This window comes from Coenobita brevimanus, chromosome 26, assembly GCF_032717465.1.
Source record: "Coenobita brevimanus isolate Jiangsu-jjx chromosome 26, ASM3271746v2, whole genome shotgun sequence".
Lineage (NCBI taxonomy): Eukaryota > Metazoa > Arthropoda > Malacostraca > Decapoda > Coenobitidae > Coenobita > Coenobita brevimanus.
Genome location: NC_136979.1, coordinates 16,200,501 through 16,213,824, shown reverse-complemented (window position 1 = coordinate 16,213,824; position 13,324 = coordinate 16,200,501). Strand labels below are relative to the sequence as shown.

At 41.5% G+C, this 13,324-nt stretch overlaps 1 non-coding gene across 1 annotated transcript; it reads right to left on the bottom strand.

The window, feature by feature from the left end:
- Positions 1 to 11,367: 11,367 nt before the first annotated feature.
- On the bottom strand, positions 11,368 to 11,486 carry LOC145394307 (5S ribosomal RNA). The gene has a single exon (XR_013896380.1). It is a non-coding gene; the product is annotated as a 5S ribosomal RNA (ribosomal RNA).
- Positions 11,487 to 13,324: the final 1,838 nt, after the last annotated feature.

Below are 13,324 nucleotides of genomic sequence, written 5' to 3'. Positions count from 1 at the left end.
TCCCTACGTGTCAATTGGGGTTGGTGGAGGATTAGTGCCCCTCCCTGTAAAACAATTAACTCTAAGCCCTTGACCACCCCGTTTGGGATACATGGCCTCTGGCAATGGATGGATGGAATTTAACTATACTGCATTTGTTCAATTATGTATTCAATTTGTTTAAAATGTATTATGTTTCTAGAATATTATTGGGCCAGTACAATATTATCGTGAATACTATGTCTAGGCAATATTATAATCTATCTATCTATCTATTGCCAGACGCCTCAATCCCATTTCGGGTGGCCACAACATATCGCCTCCAAGTCACCCTGTCCCCCGCCATTTCACTGCCCTGCTCCCAACTCACACCCCCCTCTCTTATATACCTCTCCACCCCATCCCTCCATCTCATCCTCGGCCTCCCCCTCCTTCTTCCCTCCTCCACCTCACTCACATACACTCTCTTCGTCAGTCTTTCACCCTCCATCCTCTCCACATGGCCAAACCACCTCAGTGTGTTCCTCATAAGGCTTCCTATCACATCCACATCCACACCACAATGCTCCTTTATATCCTCATTCGTCAGCCTGTCTCTCCATGTGACTCCACAGGCTCCTCTTAAATAACTCATTTCCACTGCTCTCACTTTTGACTTGTGTCCTTCCAACAATGTCCAAGCTTCACTTCCATACGTTAGAGTTGGTATCACAATACTGTCATGTAGTAACTTTTTCACTTCTATGCTCACTTCCCTGTTTCTTATCACTGCTTTCAGAGAACCAGCAACCTTTCTTCCCTGCTGTACCCTTTCAAGAACTTCACCCTCCAAACCTCCATAATCAATGGTATGTATTAATAAATTTGCACATGTCAATGATGATTCCTGTCGGAGGACTGCCAGCTGGCGTGACTGAGTGATGTCAGGACTCCATGTTATAATAATACAACTCATAGATAGATAGATAGATAGATAGACAGAAGCACCAAGCCAGGGTGTGAGTTAGGAAGTGTGTCAGCGAGAATCAACTAAAAGGAAATTAGCTTGCAACTCTTAAGTGAAGGAATGCTACAAGTGCACCGGAAGCTGTACATACAGTACACACAGACATACAGAGTTCTAGAAGCTTCCACGACAGTATAGCCCATGTGACATGACCCCTGCTAAACGAGAATGTAGGAATCAGAGATCAGAAACGGGCTAGCCATAGAACCGACAGGTAGTGGGGAGAAGGAGGCTAGCAACAGGGGCAAGAGGGTGGCAGAGAGAGATAGGGTGAGACAGTGGGGAAGTAACACAGGGACTCTATACAGGTACTTCACTCGTGTGTGAGAGTCTTTGTTAATACAGTATTTCCAAGACAAATAAAAATAGTCCCATACTAATCTTTACCTCTCCTGTCATTGCATGAGAAAGGGAACGAAGATTATCTACTTCCAAAACAACCCATGTATAACAACCGCTCGTCCACCAGTCTAATATATGTATAATTGATCTACACACACTACAAGAACCTATGAAGTTTCTACACTTTCTCCTTTTTAATATACACCTTGCACAGATCAGATTATAATAAGTGATATCTATTGTTTCTTGTTTCTCGTCTATATTCATGTTCTGGAAGTAGTTGTACATTTTCCCATTGACAAGTATGTAATCAATTACACTGCTCTGATTACCTCTAGACCATGTGTAAATACCTGTACAGTTATTGTCGCAGTTTAGCAAGATTAATTTATATTCATTTATCCAGTCCGAGATTATTTTCCCATTTAGGCTATGTCAAGCTGTTGATGACCTAACTTACCTGTATGCCCACTGAAGTCTCCCATGACTACTACAGCCTCATCCTCTGCCTCATCCATATTTTTCTCTATCTCTTGTTTAATTGAAAAATTTCTCGTTTTGTCTTCTGTCCTAATTAGGCTACAGAAAAGTATACTATAATTATTCTTATGCTTAGATCTAATATTTTTCCCTTTAGTACAAGGATATTTTTATTTTTCAAAGTCTCTTTTCTTAAATTAACCCCTAAACCACGGCCGTCGACAGCCCCCCCCCCCGTGTGGCGAGGTTTTATCGCGTACCTGTAGGAAAATACTGTATTTGCCAAAAATCAGAGATTAACCCTAGAACATTATAATTTTTATGGCAGATAGTACTTACATTCAGCTTTCTCCAGAGACAGGTGTTGAGCCTTCGTGGACTACCCAAGGACTTGTGGAGACTTGCAAAGTTGGGTAACAAAATCTTCACTTTCACACCTCCAGCAACCCGGTTTCCCCTCTACCACAGCCTCATTCTGTCACAGTAAACTTTATACTACAACGTACAGGTAGTTTGGAATCCATATTTGTACAATAAGAACTGAAAATAAGGCTAAAATCAACGAAGCATACGGCCGACATGCAGCGCAGCGGCGGTCTTCCCGTCACCCAACAAAGATTTTCATTTTCACAGCTAAAAACACGTATACTACATTATTTTCAATCATATTACTTCCCAAAAGATCACCACGGCGCACTTTTTATTCTGCCTTACGCCAGTCACTTTATTATCGTTCCTGTCGGCCACTCGCACTGACTCGGAAGAGCTAGAACTCGCCATAATGTCACTGTGAAAGCCTGCGGTAAACTGACGCCAAACAGGGGAAAACCGTGCGAAAAAAAGCTAGTGTGACAACTGGGGAAACAAGCGCTTCCTATTAGCATAAACTGCTTGTGAGAGGAGAGCGCAGATTTACAGTTCTGAGCAGTCAGAGCGCTGCCATATATCACAGCCAGGCTGGCCGGGCCGTGAGGAGGGGGAGGGGGGAAAAACGCGATACTTGGCAACAACGGAGGTCAGTAGTACAAAGGTAAAGTATGCTAATTGTAGCTAAAGGGTGGTGGTACTGACAGACAATACCAGCTGGAACATCCTTGCCCGCGTTTATTCAAAATTAACTCGAATCGCAAATGCGACGATCCGCCGTTATGTCCTTTTTGACGAGCGTTGCAAACGCGATGACCCGTGCTTCAGGGGTTAAACAATTACACGAGACAGCCAAGAAGCTTTGTGCATTAGTTAGAGCTCTGACCAAGCAGGTAACTATTTTGTTTGCAAAGGTCATAGAGCCGAGAATAGGCCTAGTTCCCAGTTACCCAGCTCTCAGTCTTGTGGAGCCTCTGGTGGTTATGGTGGTGGGCCTACTGGTGGAAGTGGTGCATTTATGCAATTGCACGAGACAGTCAAGTGGCTTTGTGCATCAGTTAGAGCTCTGGCCAAGCAAGTAACTACTATGGCCAGTGTTTGGGGAGGAGGCACCCCAATGAATCAACTAGTATATCCTCGAGAGACTCAGGCTGAATCCCCTAACATCAGCGCTATTATCAGGAAAGAAATTGTTGAGATGGAGGAGAAGAGGAAGAGGAAGGATTCATTGATATTCCATGGGATTATGGCTTCTACCATGAATAAGGCTGAGACTAAGATAGCTCAGGTCACTGCTATGGTTCTGGGATCAGCATTCCCCATCTAACCTGTACTGGTACAGTATCAACTGTTAAAAAGGGATCTACAGAGCTAAATGTTCTGACGACAACCTCAGAAACAAGTTGCCCCAAGAACAAATACCCTCAGGGATGCCGAGGAAACTATCCACATACAGTAATCCCTCAATTATCCAGACGTCCATTATCCGAACAATCCTTTATCCAGACACTGTGATCTGGCTTTTCGAAACCATTAATCAAACATTTTTCCATTTTATCCAGACAAAATGCATGCATCCAGGTGGAAATTGATGGCCAAGTGAACATTTTTGCCTGCCAGGTCTGTTTTATCATGTCACTGCTGCGTATGGCCCTGCACTGGTGATTGCTTGTCTGTGGCTGATGGGTCTGCTTGACCATGGTAATTGCTTAGATGTGGTTTATAGGTCTGCTTGACCAGACAGAGTACTGTAAAACATCAGGAAAAAGTGTTCTGTGATGTACTGCAGTGGCCTTTTACAATGGCTTTCAAAGTTAGGGTACCAGGTATGTACGAAGGGGGGCCAGAGGAGAAGTCCATTATCCAGATGGATCCACTATCCAGACATGCCTTTGGCTCTATTAAGTCGGATAATTGATGGATTACTCTATACATATCTAGAGACCTAACTTATGTCCAGAGACAGGAGCTGTACGCCAGGTGTCAGCAAGCTAGGACTGCTGCTGTTGGTGGCTTCCAGGCTGGGGGCAGCACAGTAGCTGGGCCAAACCAACTGCAGAACCAGCACGATGGTCCTGAGCCACAGAATGATGCTCCTTCCCTGGTCCTTTTGCAACAATAAACCTAGCCCTTGTCAATACAAATAGTTTTAGAGATAAGGTTAGTTTACTCTTTCGTTTCCTCACTCAAGTTAGATTTGATAGTTTGCCAGTCACAGAAACGTGGCTCTTCTCTTCTACCCTAAATTCATTTGTTGCAATTCCCAATTACAGTATGGTCAGGAAGGACACCCCTGGAGTTGTACCTAAGCACGGAGTATGCATTTGTATATACTAGAATTACTTATGTTCTGTTGGATTTACCACTTAATAACTTGGTAGGCGTCTATTGTCCTGACTATACTGTTTACATTCTGGTGGCTCACCATCCTCCTTCTAGCACGCCTGATGACGATGACACCCTCCTGTTATCCTTGAAGAATTATGTCCCTGGCAAAGAGTTTATACTGTATTAATGGGAGACTTTAATCTAGCTACCTAGTATAGATTGGACAGGGGAGGCACATACAGTTATGAATGCACATGATGGGAGCTTTTTGAACCATTTCACTTCTCTGGGCCTCCATCAATGGGTAATGAAGCCCAGTAAAATACACTCTGATAATATTCTTGACCTAGTATTTGCATCCAAACATGACAGGGTTGCAGATATACAGCTCGATCCCCCTCTTCCAAGACGTGACCACTTCCCAGTCTGCATTTCCTATATATTTCAAGGTACCCCTTCTTCCACTTGGCACCTCAAGGCTACCATTTTGTGGCACAATGGTAACTACTAAGCCCTGAGTGAAACTGATTTTGATTATGAATTTTCTAGCAGATCCGTTGACAAAACTTACAGTAAATTCACTGATATCCTGTAACACATGGCCTCACTCTATATCCCAAGACAACATAGGTATCCAGCAGTCCCTTAGAATCTGAAACCTCCCAGAGAACTTATTATGCAGCATGTCACATGGACCTAGTACAAAACCATGCACCAGTCCCATGGAAGGAACTCCAGTGTTGCTACTCAATCCCCGACTGCATTTCTTAACATCAATTTTCAAAGGCCGAATTTTGAGTACAGGTCTCGAAAACAGTATGAAGCATCTCTCATCAACAACTTCAAACCTAAACTACCCGATTTCACTCTTACATTCGGAACAAGAAGGTTGGTCGTCCTTCCGTTGGTCCACTCAAGGATGCATCAGGGGAAGTATGCTCTACCAACAAGCAAATGGCCCAACTTTTCATTAATGCTTTTTCTTCAGTGAACTCAACTTACACCCCAGACAATCCCATGGGCCATCAGAGTTTTGACAGAGAACTAGGAGAGTTCCTTCACTCTTTTGGAAGTGGTCAGTATTCCAAGGCCTGAACCTATCTACTACACCCACGTCTGTTTAACCTTATCCCCTAATGCGCCTTTTTCAAAAGTCTCTCCAATCTGGAACTCTTACTTCTGTGTGAAAAAGCTCCCTTGCAGTTCCAATGTTCAAAAGAAAGTTCCATATCTCCCTCCTAAACTACAGAACAATAAACTTGATGTTAGTAGCCAGCAAATACTTGGAGAGGTTATATACTTGTTAATTAGACACTTCACCAGATCCTGTTTCAGAAATCTGCCACTAGGATTGCTATTGTTCCCCAGCTCTGATGTGGGGTTGGGACTGAAAAAGTAGCCAGTGCTTAACTTTTTAATTCCGACACAAAGTAAAACACCCCAAAACATATTTTACTCATTAAATTACTCAATTGGCATGATATGCTACAAAAAAATTACAATTTGGGAGCCTTTTGACTAAATATATGTAATTTTGTAATCTCAGCTTTCATCAGTTTACTCATTTCTGTGAGCATAACGTAGATACAAAACCTAGGGAATTTTACTAGAACCATCCATAAAGCAAGATAAAAGTGATTAAAATATTTGTCATTCATTAGTATCCACAAAAGAAAATAGATATGAAGCTGGAGATTTGGCAGCATCTTTTGATATGCTGCCCTGCCTGACGTATGACTTTTCAAAACAATACCTGTTGGATGTGTGGACAATCTTAGAAGCCTAAGTCTAAGGCAAAATTTGTGCATGCAGTTGCTGATTGCAAATCGGACTCTATGAAAAGCGCCAAAAGCTATGCTTATATGGCTGATGTAAGGGGATGGGTAAGATTTCCATCCCCCCAAAAAAGGAACCAAGGCGAAGAATGCTGTGAGAAGACAGGTGCAGGCGACAATTCGGGTGGAGGACCACAAGAAACAATGCAATCTGTTCTGGACATTTTCTAGAGTGGGGTGAAAATGGTATGCTAATTGTAGCTAAAGGGTGGTGGTACTGACAGACAATACCAGCTGGAACATCCTTGCCCGCGTTTATTCAAAATTAACTCGAATCGCAAACGCGACGATCCGCCGTTATGTCCTTTTTGGCGAGTGTCGCAAACGCGATGACCTGCGCTTCAGGGGTTAATGTCACTGTTTTGTTTATACAGAACCATTATACCTCCTCCTTTTTTGTCTTTTATTTCTCTCATGCTTCATTATGTTATTATATAGTTCAATTTTATTGTATTTTTTGCTGTGTTTCTGTCAGACAGACTGTATCTTGACTCTCTGCTGAGTTGCTGTACCTCTACTACCTTATGTCTACTTAACCCGTGTATATTAATTAAATGTTACCCCATATCCTTTTTCTTTTTTTCTTATTTCATCCTTCTGTACTGTATCAAGGTATGGTTCTAATTTTCTCTTCCTCTGTCCTCTCGTACTTTGCACAATCTTCCATTTTTTATATATAATCCTGTTTCTCCGTTAGCTTTTCTCTCATTTAGCAATGTTGGGTCTGGTTAGTACTTGGATGGGTGACCGCCTGGGAACACCAGATGCTGTTGGCATAACGTTCTCCCTACGTGTCGAGTGGGGTTGGTGGAGGATTAGTGCCCCTCCCTGTAAAACAATTAACTCTGAGCCCTTGGCCACCCCGTCTGGGATACATGGCGTCTGGCAATGAATGAATGAATGAACTCTTGCCTCAGTCTTTTTTCAACCTGCCTTTCTTTCTCCGTCAGATCGTGAGATTCCTATTCGTTTCTTTGCCGGATCACTTTCATCTTTCAGCTTTTTTGCCCTCTTTACTACTGCCCATTTCTCAGTTGTGTCTGCTAGTTGCACCAATACAGGCCTATTTCTGTTATTGCCGTCTCTTCTGGGCTTTCCTAGCCTTATGACCTTAGTGACAGTAAACTCTACCTTATCTAATCCTAGAGAGTTCTCAAATATATTACAATACATAGCTGTGTCTTCATTCACTCTATATAATTTTCACTTTCTGACTCTGGGACGTTATACATCACTGTGTTGTTTTTCCTTCTAGCTTTATATTCTTCTTTCATATGTTCTAGTACTGTATCTCTTACTTTCTCAACAATATCTTCACTCACCAACAAATTGCTTCTAAACTGTTGAGTTACCTCTCTCGTAATTTCTCCTTTGCTGTTATCCACCTTCATGTTCAGTTTGTTTAATTTCTCCACCAGCTCTTCATTCTTCTTCTCCATGTTTTCTTCATATTATTTCTTAGTTTTGGTTTGCAAACTTGGCAGAACCATATAAGTTCCTTATGGTGTAGCGCTGCAGCAACTTCCTTCAGCAGGCCAGCACCGATCAGCTGAGTGATAGCTCACATCCTAACTATGAGCATCTTTCCACTCGAACTAGCTGTTCGTCAGTATCTTGATAATTCTACTAAATCTACAAGAATGTGTCATAAAAAAGGCATGATGAAGAAATGTTAGAGTAACTCATCCATTTTAACAATCTGAGGAAAAGTTCTCTAATGATGATGATGATGATGATATTTTCACGTATAAAGGTGGCTGTCGCCATGCTTCAGAATTTTGTTAGTCCTTCAAGTATAGGTGTTTGTCATCTGGAAGGTGTGTAGCGAGACTCATCTGTACCTTTTACAATTATAAAGATTTAAGTTCAATTCCCCATGTCACTAACCAAGGAAAAACTGCCACTCTTCACCAAATTATTTAATTTTCGACATCAAAGTCGGTCTACTAAACTCCGTTTATTATATATGCCCTCTGTGTCACTAAAAGGAAGGGAGAAATTATAACAACATTATTTTAGTCACTGCTACAAGGAAGAGAGGCTGTATTATAGTCAAAGAAAATAAAAAAATGGTGGCCTGAGTCAACCATCTCGGTTTGGGGACGGTTATTAGTCTTTCCTTCCTTAAATATCGATAAGCTTTAATTTACATCCATTTCATGTATTTGTCAATTAAAACAAAATAAACAGTGTTATGAGAAACATGTAACGATTCTTCATTAAGAAATATTAGCACGACACGGCTGAAGATCGAACATTAGGATTACAAACAATAACAAACTCACTTGTGTCTACTGCCCCATTGGACCTGCTGTACAAAGATCACGGAAAATACGTTGCAGAGAAAAATGGACAGTGCCTAGACTGAAGTATTTCCTGAAGTCTAGAGGAATACCCTGTTCAGGCTACACCACTGGCGTGTTGTTTTGACTTTTGTACTGTATTTTGGAGCCCTCGGCATCGTCAGATTTCGGCCGGCGGTCTCGTCTCTGCGCGATTTCGGCTTTAAACATCGTACAATTTTCATATGAAAAACTTTGTAGATTTTCTTCAGCATTTTGGAGATGAAGCACTATTCTTTTAGAAAGCTAAATTATATGGGTTTCAAACAAAATGTGCAGCTAGAGACTTGTAAATGTGATGAATGCTGTCACACCCACTGTGCTTTCACAACTTCTGGTAACGTTTTCCTGCATATACCGCATTAAATCATATCTAGGAAATTAGTATAACTACTAAAGAATAATATCATGAAGAACTTACGTACGGTATATCATTAAATATCACGGGAGAGATTTTTGAAGATATGCGATTTCTGTGGTCTCTGCAGGAGTAGCCCGATTTCCATATTGAACTAACTGGCGATCAATGGCAACTGTAGTCACCTGTAAAAGTAGGCACTAACATTCCGGGTTGCATAGAGAAAATTGTAATGTACGTTATAAAGAAATCTTTGTCAGTCGTTTAAGAGAAATTCTTACTTGTCAGAAAATACACAAAATATGATTTAAAAAAATCAAGTAGGATAATACTATACACAATTTATCGTTAATATTTTGTGGAATTTATTATAGAAAACGGATTTATTTAGCACAAGTTTACTGGCGAGATGTGGCAACTCTCGGCTCTATATAAGCACAGGAGGAGGAACAATGGGCGGTGTTTACCGAACTTTCAGCAACGTAAGGTGAGTTGTGTGTGGGTTCTCTCGCTACCTTTTAACATTTAGTTATTTCCAAGTTCATTTGTCAAACATTTCCCCACGGCAGCTTACCTTATTTGTTATAGTTGGAGGTCGCGTTATTTTACATTGCAAAAATTACACGTCCGTGTTTATGAATAATGGCATACTACCAAGTTCCTTTGGTTTGGAACAAATCAGCGTACTCCCTATCCCTAGATGTTAGTGTAAAGATAAAAGATGTGTGTGTTCCGTTTAAGATAGACACAGGGAGTTCGCTGACTATAGTCACAGGAAAATTTCTAGAACTTTATGGTTTAGCAGAAGTCTTGCATCAAAAGGATCACTTGATTAAAGGTCTTTTGTGTACAAATGTCGACATGGTGTTCCAGTCAGTAAGTGGTCCAGTAAGTGTTGCTGTGGATATTTATGTGGACAGGAAAGTTACTGAGCCCATTGCGCTCTTGGGCATGGACTTTCTCAAATCATGTGGTTGTGTATTTAACATGTGTGAGTCATGTCCAACGTTGTCACTGAGAATGCCAGAGACTAAACCTACAATCAGTATTGGTATCTATCGAAGACCAGTAAAGATTTGTAATAAAGTGTTTAGTTGTTCCATTGATAGTGGAAGTCCTTTTAATTTAATACCATTACACGTTGCCAGACAACTGGGACTAAAGTTTGAAGTAGTATATCCACCGCTTCCATGCAGCTTCCCGTTTATGAATAAACTGTACCAGTTGTGGCAGTGTGTAACAAACGTACCAGTTTCTTTTAACGGTACCCAGCTTAATGTAGATTTTTATGTTTATACAGGTACTCTTGTAATCCTTGGTATGAGTGCTTTAGAAAATCAGACGCTTACATTTGAGCCAGATATTTTGTTCCAGGCAACTTTTCTTTGGAGGAGATTTAAATCTTTGTTTTTTGGTTGTTCGTCACCATCCTGAGTTTGATAGGCGAGATCAGAGAAACCACGCTGTACCCGCTGCCATGCTGCTTATCTCTTAAGCCCCAGCAGCCAGCCCCACACCTACCACCCAGAGAGTGGAAGACCATACATACACTTGAGGCCATAAATTCAAGAAAGGGTGGGGCACAAGAGACAGGTTGTCGGATGATGGCAGTAGTAAAATACAAGCCATTTTTTGGTATTAACTACCCTGCCCTATTATAGCAACTTGAGGAGGAGGCGTGTGGACTTGTATCGTTGTGTTCTGCCGACCATACCCCATTTCGACTGTCAGCTGGAGGACCTGCACAAAAAGCTGTATCCAGATCTGGTTGGCGACACCCAGTATCAATTCTACAGTTATGATTCGGCCAAAAAGCATTGGTCGTGCTAGGGGTAGAAGTCATGTAGGCCAATCCCAACTTGTTGCCGGCATGGTGGCCTCATACATAAAATAATAATAGTAATGATAATGATGAGATTTTCACATATAAAGATGGCTGTCGCCATGCTTCAGAATGTTGTTAGTTCTTCAAGTATGGGTGTTTGTCATCCGGAAGTGCTAACGTGAGGAAGGTGTGTGGCAAGACTCACTGCCTTCTTTTGTTGTATTAGCGATCTGTACCTTTTACAACATTAAAGATTTATATTCAGTTCATTCGTGGTCACCTGTAAAAGTATGCACTGACATTCCGGGTTGTATATCGAACATTGTACTGTACGTTATAAAGAAATCTTTGTCAGTCATTTACGAGAAATTCTTTCTTGTCAGAAAATACATATTCATTCATTCATTGCCAGACGCCATGTATCCCAGACGGGCTGGCCAAGGGCTTAGAGTTAATTGTTTTACAGGGAGGGGCACTAATCCTCCACCAACCCCACGACGTAGGGATGCCAACAGCATCTGGTGTTCCCAGGCGGTCACCCATCCAAGTACTAACCAGACCCAACGTTGCTTAACTTCACTGATCGGACGGGAAGTGGTGTACTCAACGTGGTATGGCCGTTATGATATTAATAAAATCAAGCAGGATAAAACTATACACAGTTTATCGTTGATATTTTGTGGAATATATTATAGAAGACGGATTTATTTAGCACAAGTTTATTGGCGAGATGTGGCAACTCTCGGCTCTTTAAAAGCACAGGAGGAAGAACAATCGGCAGTATTTACCGAACTCTCAGCAACGTAAGGTAATTAGTGTGTTGGTTCTCTCGCTACCTTTTAACATTTAGTTATTTCCAAGTTCATTTGTCAAACATTTCCCCACGGCAGCTTACCTTTTATGTTATAGTTGGAGGTCGCGTTATTTTACTTTGCAAAAATTACACGTCCGTGTTTATGAATAATGGCATACTACCAAGTTCCTTTGGTTTGGAACGAATCAGCGTACTCCCTATCCCTAGATGTTCGTGTAAAGATAAAAGATGTGTGTTTTCCGTCTGGGGTAGACACAGGATGTTTGGTGACTATAGTCTCTGGAAAATTTCTAGAACTTTATGGTTTAGCAGAAGTCTTGCATCTAAAGGATCTCGTGATTAAAGGTCTTTTGTATACAAATGTCAACATGGTGTTCCAGTCAGTAAGTGTTGCTGTGGATATTTATGTGGACAGGAAGGTTACTGTGCCCCTTGCGCTCTTGGGCATGGACTTTCTCAAATCATGTTGTTGTGTATTTAACATACGTGAGTCATGTCCAACGTTGTCACTGAGAATGCCAGAGACTAAACCTACAATCAGTATTGGTATCTATCGAAGACCAGTAAAGATTTGTAATAAAGTGTTTAATTGTTACATTGATAGTGGATGTTCTCTTAATTTAATACCATTACACGTTGCCAGACAACAGGGACTAAAGTTTGAAGTAGTATATCCACCGATTCCATGCAGCTTCCCGTTTATGAATAAACTGTACCAGTTGTGGCAGTGTGTAACAAACGTTCCAGTTTCTTTTAACGGTACCCAGCTTAATGTAGATTTTTATGTTTATTCTGGTCCTCTTGTAACCCTTGGTATGAGTGCTTTAGAAAATCAAACGCTTACATTTGAGCCAGGTATTTTGTTCCAGGCAACTTTTCTTTGGAGGAGATTTAAATCTTTGTTTTTTGGTTGTTCGTCACCATCCTGAGTTTGATAGGCGAGATCAGAGAAACCATGCTGTACCCGCTGCCATGCTGCTTATCTCTTAAGCCCCAGCAGCCAGCCCCACACCTACCACCCAGAGAGTGGAAGACCATACATACACTTGAGGCCATAAATTCAGGAAGGGGTGGGGCACAAGAGACAGGTTGTCGGATGATAAGAGTAGTAAAATACAAGCCATTTTTTGGCATTAACCAACCTTACCCCACTATGGCAACACAAGGAGGAGACGTGTGGACTTGTATCGCTGTGTTCTGCCGACCATACCCCATTTCGACTGTCAGCTGGAGGACCTGCACAAAAAGCTGTATCCAGATTTGGTTGGTGACACCCAGTATCAATTCTACAGTTATGATTCGGCCAAAAAGCATTGGTCGTGCTAGGGGTAGAAGTCATGTAGGCCAATCCCAATTTGTTGCCGGCATGGTGGCCTCATACGTAAAATAATAATAGTCATGATAATGATGAGATTTTCACATATAAGTATGGCTGTTGCCATGCTTCAGAATGTTGTTAGTCCTTCAAGTATGGGTGTTTGTCATCCGGAAGCGCTAACGTGAGGAAGGTGTGTGGCAAGACTCACTGCCTTCTTTTGTTGTATTAGCGATCTGTACCTTTTACAACATTAAAGATTTATATTCAGTTCATTCGGGGTCACCTGTAAAAGTACGCACTGACATTCCGGGTTGTATATCGAACATTGTAC